Here is a 10,583-nt window from a genome sequence, read left to right as displayed (position 1 = left end):
ACACTTTCACCCCCTTCCTGTCCAGGCCAATTTTCAGCTTTCAACGCTATCACAATTTGAATGACAATTGCACGCTCATGCAACACTGTACCCATATGAATTTTTTAGCATTTTTTTTAGACAGATAAAACTTTATTTTGTTGGTATTTATTCACCACTGGGATTTTAATTTTTTTTGCTATATAAATGAAAAAGTCCAATCATTTTTTAAAAAAGTGTTTTTCTTATAAAATTTTGCAAATAAATAATCTTTTTTTTTTGTTTACAAACGATTTTATTGTACATGAGTAGACAGTAAAACAACAGCACATTATGAAAGTGATATTGTCAACAAAAATAAGGCATATTTGAAATGTACAATACATAAAAGTATATTAACATAAAAAAGAAGATAGAGGAAAAAAGGAAGTTATGAGTGCATGAGATACATAAATGATAAAATAGATTGAGTGATACATCTATCAACAATACATGTCAGCCAACCTTTACCGGGGATGTTGTCAAGCATGCAATAAATGTCTACAATCTTTCCATGACTCCCATTTTTTATCGTATAAGTGCATCTTATCCAGTAGGGTATAATGAATACGTTCCATAAGCATTACAGCGTCAATTCTGTGTAAAACGGAGTCCAAGGGTACAACATTGGACCTCCAATGCAGGGCAATGGACCATAAAGTGGCAATACATAATGTATGTATCAATCTCAGAGTGGCATCAGAGACCCCTGGGATATGAGCCCCCAATAAACAGGTCTGTATGGACAATCGTATCAGGGTGCCCGATAGTGAGGTAGCCACCTCAGATATCTTACGCCAGATCAAAGATATGTTCGGGCAATCCCAAAATATATGGACCAAAGTACAATAAATAATCTTTTTTCATTAATCTTAGCCAAAATCTATTCAGTTATCTTTTTAGCAAAAAAAAAAAAACCTAAATTAGTTTATAACCAAAAATTATAATTTTTCAAAAATGTATTTTATATTTTTATTTTATTTTTTTACATTATTATTATTTTTTTTAAATAACATACTGTCACCCTAGCAGTACAGTGTCACCATAGTGACACTGTACTACTTGTGGGGGGTGATGAAGATTTTTTTTTTTTACACTGATTGCTTTTACACCCATAAAGGCTGTAAAAGCAATCATTTCTCCTTCTCTCTGGCTGCATTCTGCATATAGAGGAGTGTAGGGCCCTATCACTGCCTACATCAGTGTTTCGCAACATTTTTTCACTCAAGGCACCTTTTAAAATTATGGACAGTCTTGAGGCACCCCATTCTGAAATGTGAAAAACTATTCTAATAGGTTTATCTAATGCAGCAACATCCACACATGTAGGACATCCAACGTTAGAGGTGATTTATTCTTTCAAAGCAAATACACTTTTGCACACTGGTACTGAGTAGTATTTCAGTAGTATTTCGGTGTTTCTCTTCTCCCTCAGTTTTTCTCCATCACTGAGCTAATGTGACCTCAGCACTGATGGAGAGGGGCAGGGGAGGGTCAAACTAGGATGCTGTGCAGGCAGCTGACAGTCTCCTTATCAACTGATGTTGTCATTGGTTGTCAGGGCGCCGATGGCTAGAAGGTCATAATGGTGCACAATTAAAACCTGTGACTTTGTGTAACTAAAATGCAGGCTTGTTCCACCTGCTGACTTGTATACAAGTTTTGGGCAATTTTTAGACATTTTGCCAAAGCACCCCTGAAGAAACCTCAAGGAACCCCACTGTGCCTGGGCACCCTGGTTGGGAAAGGCTGGCCTAAATGGTTGCTGGCCAGTGTTTCCAGACAATCTTCCTTGATTATCTGGTGGCATTTAAGGACCAGTGGGTAGAGTCAGGGTGGTTCGGTTCCATTGGCCAGGGAAGGAATTTGATGAGGAACTCCACCTGCATAGGGCGCACTTTGAAATCTGTCATGTCAGTGTTTGGAGAACAGGGCTATGCGTTCCCCTTTAGGGAGGCATTGGGACTGCTGCCTGCTGGAGATAAAAGGGAAGGAGAACATTTGCCCCTTTTTTTTGGAAAAGAATATAATTTGATCTTTATTTAAACTACGTGAACATTGGATCTCTCCACCGGGAGCTATGTTACTTTGGAAGATAAAACATTTATGACTGTGAAGAAACAGCTACCTTTGTCCAATGCTGGATTTTTTAATTTTGATTATACAAGTGAAGAATTCATCTTCTTATAAAGAGAAATAGCATTTGTTTATTTATTTGGAATAATTCTCTTGATGAAAGAACTTGTGTGTGAATTAAAGAGGACAACCACTGCTAAAGAGTTTTTGGGAACTCTAGTGGCTCTGGTTAATCTGCCAGGCTAGTTGCTGACTGGTGTTCAGGAGGGGGTGAAGGTGTGGGTGATGTTCTTCACACCTACTAGTGCTGCTCTGGGCAATTTAGGACTCTAGGTCACTGTGATTAACAATGGAAGCCCCAGCAAGATTCATGCTAAGCCGCTGTGAGGTTCTGGGGTTGGAGCTTCAACTGTGAACTGTGTGGAAGGAGAGGCTGGAATTCAGTAGGCAGATCTACAACTGCCCTGGAGTTTATAGAATTAGTCATTTGTGTCCAAAGGTATTAAACACTCTGCAGAAAGTAAACCCCTGTTGCAGTCAGGAACAGTGGGAGCAACAGGTGAATAGTGGGCCCCATCCCCATGGCCAAATATCTTCTCAATGCTCTGTAGGAGCCTTTGGTAAAGGCATGGCCAGTCAGGTTCCTTATTACAAGTTTTCAGTGCAAAAAGGAAGAAAAAGGGGGAACATCATCAGTTTCTTAGTGTCCTCCTTCAGCCATGTTATACGCATGAGGCCTAGTGTGTACAAACAAGTGGTAAGAGCAGGGCATAGTGACATCATCCCACCATGCTTCCTCCTAATCTCAAACATGCCGTGTTCTCCTAAAGATCTGCAGCTCTCTATTATTTTCTGGACATGTTCCCTGTAGACCCGCCACTGGCCTAATTTTAGTGATCAAATTCTGTGTACACATTCCATTCAGTCGTCATCATATTTCAATGGCGAGTGCTGTCCACACACTTCCAGTGACTCTAACTGATCTGTACACATGTTGATGTCTCTCGTTCAGTACCAACACCAGCTTTGTTTTCTTCTGCAGCTGTCAAAGCAGACAGAGCACTATAAGGATTTACTGAGAAAATTAAATCATAGAAGATCAGAGAATATTATATAAAGGAGCAAAAGACAGCTGTTTTCACATACATACTGTAAGTATAGCACAGTTGTATTGGTGTATTGGTGAATAGCAACCATTTGTGCTTGATTTCCACGGACAGTTCCAAGTTTTAAAGATATTGTCCCTGGAAATGTCCCTGATTCTGAGGAATCACTAGCTGGCCCATGAAATTCTGCTTTATCAGAATGGTGGGTTCAAGAATATATTTTATTATTATTATTACTAATAATAATACAGTGTAATAATTTAGAAGAGCTCTATAATGCAATATTTATTGCAGATGGACAATTGGCGTTTACTGATTATTATGGTGTGATAATTGGTCACTGTCAGGAATATGGTGTTCAGTGGTCATCTGGCTTGGTATTTTGTGTGACAAACTTAGAAGGTGCAATGAGGTTTTCTCTGCAAATCTTTCTGAAATGTTGGCTACTGTGGATCTGTAATGTGAACAGGATTTTTAAATCCATTGTTTATATAGGTAACTATACTTAGCATACATGCATTTTTATCAATATGTTTATCTGAATGTAAGTTTCCACATGACTTTCATATTCATATGCTATTCCTTATTTCCATAATTGTATATCATATACAGATGTATAGATTTTCCTTCTAGTGACTGTCTGTAGATCAAGCAAAGTCTTGTCAGTCCCTATCAGATTTAAGAAAATCTTAATCAATTTCTCCATCCACACATTCGAGGAAGATGGGGGAATCCTCCCCACTGTACTGGACTCTTCCATTGTCAGAATACATAGTTCAGTGCTGCAGCCATTAGATTTTTCCAACAGAAGTCAGTTGATAGGCCAACTTCTGTTGAGTATCAGTGGCCTCACATGGATTGAAATTTCAATCCATCTATGGCCACCTTAAGTCAGTTATAGTATAAGTCACCAAAAGATAGTATTTCAGTCAATCTGATTGATTTGTTTAAAGGGAAGTTATCAATAGACATATCAGGTAACCTTCTCATCCTTACTACACCCTACCACTTGATACATATAAAAATACCAAAAACTCTCCAGTTTAGGGAAATAAAATGATTTCCATAAACAATCATGATTCTCACCATAAGTTCTATAGGAAGGATCCAATAACAATGACTGCAGATGCCCAGTAAGGGTGCCCAGCATACACAATAAGGAGAGAAGAGGTGCTCAGTGAGAAGAGTGTGGGTTTCCAGTGAGAAGGCTATTGGACTGCATGTGCCCAGCATGGATGCAGCTGGTGTCCAATAAAAAACATGGCGCATACCAAGATGCCATGTAAGGAGGCTGGGGGCTCAGTGAGCAGAGGATGGCATCATCCAGTGTACCCAGTAAGAATGGTGGGGGTGCCCAGTGTGCCTAGTAAAAATAGTGGGGGTGCCCAGTAATAAAGATGAAAGTTGTCAGTGAGAAGGGAGGACTGAATATACATAGAAAGGAGGATAGAGGTGCCCAATAGGGTAGGGTGGTTAGGTCTTAGGTACAAAATGGGGCAATGGGGCTCATCAGTTTTCGCATACATGATTGCTTATAAAATTGCAGAAACTATAAATGCTAATTTCTGGGGACAATTAAATGATTCATTCTATCATATTTAATGATTTTAACTAGTTCAGTGTTTTTGAACCAGTTGAAGATGACTGCTAAATTGATTACAACTGCCAGTTGCATACTGTGCTTTCTACAAGGTTAAAAGATCATTCTAAATATTGTCAGAGAAATGTATGCGGAATTACACTGAATTTGAGCACCACAAACCAAAATGCTATTTAATTCATTTTTAATTTTTAACATGCAAAGCAAACTCACCCATCCATATCTCAATGCTTGTTTTTGGTGAAAACACCCTGCTAGTATTTATTTGGTTGTGGTCATCTTGAGAAAGGGAAGATAATTCATGTAGCATTTACTTACTGGAATCCATCTGCCCTTATATTAGGCATGCAGGTACGAAGGTGTGCTTAGCTGAGAAAATCCCCCTCTTTCCTCCTGAAGACTCCTGGGATGTATGATATAATTTGCCTAGGAACTAGGAAGTAACTGAAGAAATTTAAACAAAAGTTTAAAACAAGCAAATCTGATATACTTTCCTATCTACAATGTTCAGCATAAATGAGAACACCACAGAAAACCTTTACTTTCTTTTCAGAATCCACATTTTCTATGGGACACTATACTACAAAATACTCCCACAAATGTGGGCCATTGATTGCACACAAGATTTGTTAATTTGCACACACAAAACATTATTTTTCCTAACAAATTAATTCAAGACCATGTTGCAAAAATGAATATACCCTAATGAAAAGCTTAGGAGCAAAGCTAAATTTTAGACAACAAAATCCTAATTACCAAGAATTCAACTACAGGTGAGTCTAATTATTAATTAAACAGGTGTCCAACAGACAGTTGATTATAAAAGGGTGTTACTTAACAAAGAAAACCCCTGCCTATTTCATGCTGTCAGCAATGGCACCACATAGACGAGAAATGTCAAAAGGCCTGAAAAAGAAAATAATTTCTTAACACAAGAAAGGTGAAGGATACAAGAAGGTCAGCAAAACGTTTCTGATCCCTCAGAATACTGTAGCAAATATGGAACTGCAACCATCTCACAGAGACCTCCAGGCCATCCATGGAAGTTAACACCTCTACAGGAATGTCTTCTGATGAGAGGGGCTGAAGAAAATTTTAATGCAAGATCACTACAGTTAGCTAAATAAAGTATAAAGCCAAACTAGGGGTGATGGTTTTCCGTGACACAATATGGCATACACTGCAGAGGAATGGCATGCATGGGTGTCATCCATGAAGGAAGCCTCTCTTAAAGCCCATGCACAAAAAAGCCCACCTAGAATTTGCCAGGCCCCATGCTGAAAAAGAAGAAGACTACTAGGACTGTGGTGGAGTGGTGAGACCAAGATAAATGTTTTTTGAACTGATGGCTTCAAAACTGTATAGCAACACAAAGGTGAGGAGTACAAAAAAAATGCATGGTGCCTACAGTGAAACATGGAGGTGGCAGTGACCTTCTGTGGGGCTGCATGAGTGCTGCTGGTGTCGGGGAGCTGCATTGCGTTGATGGTATCAAGAATTCACAGATGGACTGCTCTATATAGAAAGAGAAGATGCAACCAGCACTCCGTGCCTTTGGCGCCGTGTACTTTTGCAACATGACAATGATCCAAAACACACATCTAAGGACACTGTTGCATTTCTGAAGAACAGGGGGAAAGCGATTCGGTGGCCTAGTATGTCTCCTGATCTGAACCCAATCAAACACCTATGGGGAATTCTGAAGAGACAAGTTGAGCATCACTCTCCATCCAGCATCCAGGCTCTAAAAGAGGTCGTTCTTGAAGAATGGAAAAAGATCAATGTTGCAATATGTCACCAACTTGTTCATTCCATGCCTAGAAGATTTGGTGCTGTCCTTACAAATCATGGAGGTCATACAAAGTACTAGATGGAGTAGTTTTTTTGTGGGGTTTATTCATTTTTACATCAACTAATTTGAGTAAAAATGAAGATTTTGTAATATAAGTTCTATTATTAACCTTACTTTCATGTAATGAGCTAAACAAATATTCTCTAAAACTCAGTTTTGTCAAAAATTTGGAAATTGTGTTCATTGAGATATTGATTAAAATACTTACTTACTTACGTTTCAAAAGGGGTGTACTCATTTATGCTGAGTACTGTATTTATTATTGGTAGCAGCATAAGGATTAAAAATAGCCAATGTTGATGAAGCCTTGGTTCACACTGTACACCGTATCTGAATCGCACAGGAGCGCACCGCATTCTTGTGCAATTCACATGCGATTCAGTGTGTTGGGATTTGAACACATTCATTTTGAATGGGCTAAAATCATACCACATCTCACCAAAGATGTGCAAGCATCTTTTTTTGGAGCCACACTGCAACCGGATCGCATGGACGTTTTGTACCATGCACTCCTGTGCGGGCAAATGTACTGCATTTGTGACCTGCGTTTGGGGTGTTGTTAACTTTGTACTGATACTTGCAACAGATTGCAAGGGCAGTGAAATTGGAATGCAGTGCAGCAAACGTGTATGGATTGCAACATTTCCTTCACAGCAGGAAATTAGTGTTTGGCTAGGCTGAGAGAGTGATGTTTCACTTTAAAGAGCTTGGTCACAAGCAATTCTCTCTTTTCATTGTAAAATGAAGAGTGCTTGCACTGAAGGATACAAATCAGTTTCACAGGAAAGTAGAAGTCTGTATTCACTGCATTCATAGATATGGAAATGTCCATTGTTGTATAGAATCAAGGATTTTTTTCAGCAGGAACTAGTGGAACTCAGTTTCACCACCTCTGGCTCAGTCCCGCTTCTCCCTGCTCACCACTGTGACCTGTAAACACAGAAGTCCGGCTTCTGTGTTTACAAGTGACAGCTTGTCTCCCAACGGCTCCCACAGATCTGATCTCCTGAGTGGCTCCTACTGAGTGCAGGATGGTGACAAGGTGGATGCAGGTTATTGGGGTGCAGTGGAGATGTTGAAACCCTACTGGATGATCTCCCTGCAAGTGAGAGAGGCAGAGCACTCTGTATGCAGCGCACCCTTGAACTCTGCACTATGTACAGTATGTAGTGCACCCCTGAACTCTGCACTATGTATGTAGAGCACCCCTGAACTCTGCACTATGTACATATTGCACCCCCAAACTCTGCACATAGCGCACCCCTGAACTGTGCACTCTGTGTATAACCCCCCTGAACTCTGCGCTCTGTACATAATACATTCCTGGTATTTAATGCCCCTTTAAGACCCTCTCACTGTTAGTAAAATTTGACCACATCCACTATTTGATGTGATTTTGAGGGTGTGTGTGTAGGGTTTTTTTGGGTGGTTGTGGTTGAGTTCCTGCACCTATTTTCTGAGAAAAAAAGCCCTGGATAAAATTATTATCAGAAATTGTCAAACTTTACAGAGCACAGCAGCATGGGGCAATGGAACAACAAAATAATGTCACATTGATAGGAAGTGAAAGAGCTGTAAAACCCCCAAACAAGTTCTAACCCAATACCACTCTATCCAAAACTTTAAAAAAATTCACTTTCACCAAATGTGCAATTAAAAAATGTATTACTGTTTTATGAACAAAACAAAATGTACTGTGAAGTGGGAGAGAAGTAAAACACAAAAGTGTTCCTGGAAATGGTTCACCAAATCTGAAATTAAAAAAAAACTCACTGCATTTATAGATACGGCAATGTCCATTGTTCTATAGAATCAAAACTTTTTTCAGCTGGAACTAGTGGAACTCATTTCCATCACCTCTGGCTCAGTTCCTCTGCTCCCGGCACACCACTATCACCTGTAAACACAGATGTCTTCTTTCTTTGGTCTACCAAGTACAGGTAGACCAAGAAAGATTGCAGCCACAACTGCCAGAAGAATTGTTCAGAATACAAAGGGAAACCCAAAGGTAACCACAAGAAAAATCCAGGCTGCTCTGGAAAAAGACAGTGTGGTTGTTTTGAAGGAATACAATATGATGACACTTGAAAAAAATTAGCTGCATGGTCGAGGTGCCAGAAAGAAGCCATTAATGCATCAATGAAAAAAACGTATTGCACCATTATGTTCTCTTTTTTGTCCCTGAGTGTACTGCATGCTCTCATGGAGGTATGAGAAAGAGTGGAGAAGTTCACCATAAGAGCTTGGGCTGCAAAGTTGTTTGGCTGTGATTATTATTATCTGGAAGTATCTGAAACATCACCATATCTATTTGGACATCGGGTTCATTGCTCCCAGAGCACAAGCGCTGTTGCTGGTTTATAATCTGACCAGCCATTAGCTCTGGTGAGTTAATTTAATCTCCTTTGGTGGTGGATTTTTCACAATTGGTTCAAGTCACTGAAGATATATATATATTTTTTGGACACTAATTTATGTTTGGACACTATAATTATTTATTTAAAACACTAATGTTTTTTGGATGATGATATACACCTTTGTATAAGTTTGTTATTAGCGCATACCTTTTAATTAGGATTATTGTTGCCAAAATTTATTTTGGGTGGGATATGCTGCTGACATTTTGGTGTTTTTTGTAAAGTGGCGCTTTTTTTCTTTTTTAATTTGGTATTACTGCATCAATGTAACAAAAAGGCCTGGTTAGGCATGTCAAGGTGTTGTCAGGCATATGGTAACTGGGTTTTGTTGTGGAATTGGTGCAGTAAAAACGTCTTTCTGGCACCTCGACCAAACAGCTCCTTTTTGTTCAAGTATCACCGTATTGTACTCCTTAAAAACAACCACACCATCTTTTTCCAGAGCAGCCTGTATTTCTTTTGAGGTTGCCTGTGGGTTTTTCTTTGAATCTCGGACAATTCTTCTGTCAGTTGTGTCTGCAAACTTTCTTGGTCTACCTGTACTTGGCTTGGTATCAAGAGATCCCTGAACTTTCCACTTCTTAATAGGTGATTTAACAGTACTGATTGGCATATTCAAGGCTTTGGACATCTTTTTATGTCCTTTTCCATCTTTATAAAAAGTTCCATTACCTTATTACGCAGGACGTTTGACAGTTCTTTTCTGATCCCCATGGCTCAGTATCTAGCCTAGTCAGTGCCTCCACATAAGAGCTAACAAACTCACTGACTATTTATACACTGACACTAATTGCAATTTAAAAAGCCACAGATGTGGGATATTAACCTCTAATTAGCATTTTAACCCGTGTGTGTCACCTTGTGTGTTTGTACCAAGGCCAAACATTCCCGGGTATGTAAACTTTTGATCATGGCCATTGGGGTGATTTCTGTTATCATTATTAGAGATGAGCGAATCGAACTCGGCGAAGTGGAATTCGTTTCGAATATTAGGAAAATTAGCAGACTTCGGATGCGCGAATCGAAATTTTTCCAAAAATGGCGGCGACATGTGAGGCGACGGAGCGGGGATCTCTGGGAAGGCGCGTAGACAAGGCGCGCTGACCCATAATGCATTCATTCATGACATGTGATCGCATTAGCCAATCAGCAGCCAGCCAGCCAGCACTGTGTAATGGTGGAGCTATAAATTGCGGCCATCTTACAATTCTCCATTTGCCTCTGGTCATTCAAGAGAGACAGACCTCTCTGTATTAGGGACACAGAATCGTTACTTAGGGACACAGAACCGTTACTTAGGGACACAGAACCGTTACTTAGGGACACACAATCGTTACTTAGGGACACAGAACCGTTACTTAGGAACACAGAACCGTTACTTATGGACACAGAATTGTTACTCAGGGACAGACACAGAATTGTTACTCAGGGACAGACACAGAATTGTTACTGAGGGACACAGAATTGTTACTGAGGGACACAGAATTGTTACTGAGGGACACAGAATTGTTACT

General features: G+C 39.6%; 1 protein-coding gene across 1 annotated transcript in view; it reads left to right on the top strand.

The window, feature by feature from the left end:
- Positions 1 to 3,073: 3,073 nt before the first annotated feature.
- Positions 3,074 to 10,583, top strand: part of PPM1B (protein phosphatase, Mg2+/Mn2+ dependent 1B) — a 128,282-nt gene continuing 120,772 nt past the window's right edge. Inside the window, exon 1 of the mRNA XM_089653932.1 lies at positions 3,074 to 3,245. The gene's annotated coding sequence lies outside the window, so the exon portion shown is untranslated. The remainder of the gene's footprint in view (positions 3,246 to 10,583) is intronic.

Source organism: Staurois parvus, unplaced genomic scaffold, assembly GCF_062004578.1.
Source record: "Staurois parvus isolate SC_StPar_1 unplaced genomic scaffold, SC_StPar_1.0 ptg000727l, whole genome shotgun sequence".
In the NCBI taxonomy this organism is placed as follows: Eukaryota; Metazoa; Chordata; class Amphibia; order Anura; family Ranidae; genus Staurois; species Staurois parvus.
This window is presented reverse-complemented; position numbering and strand designations above follow the sequence as displayed.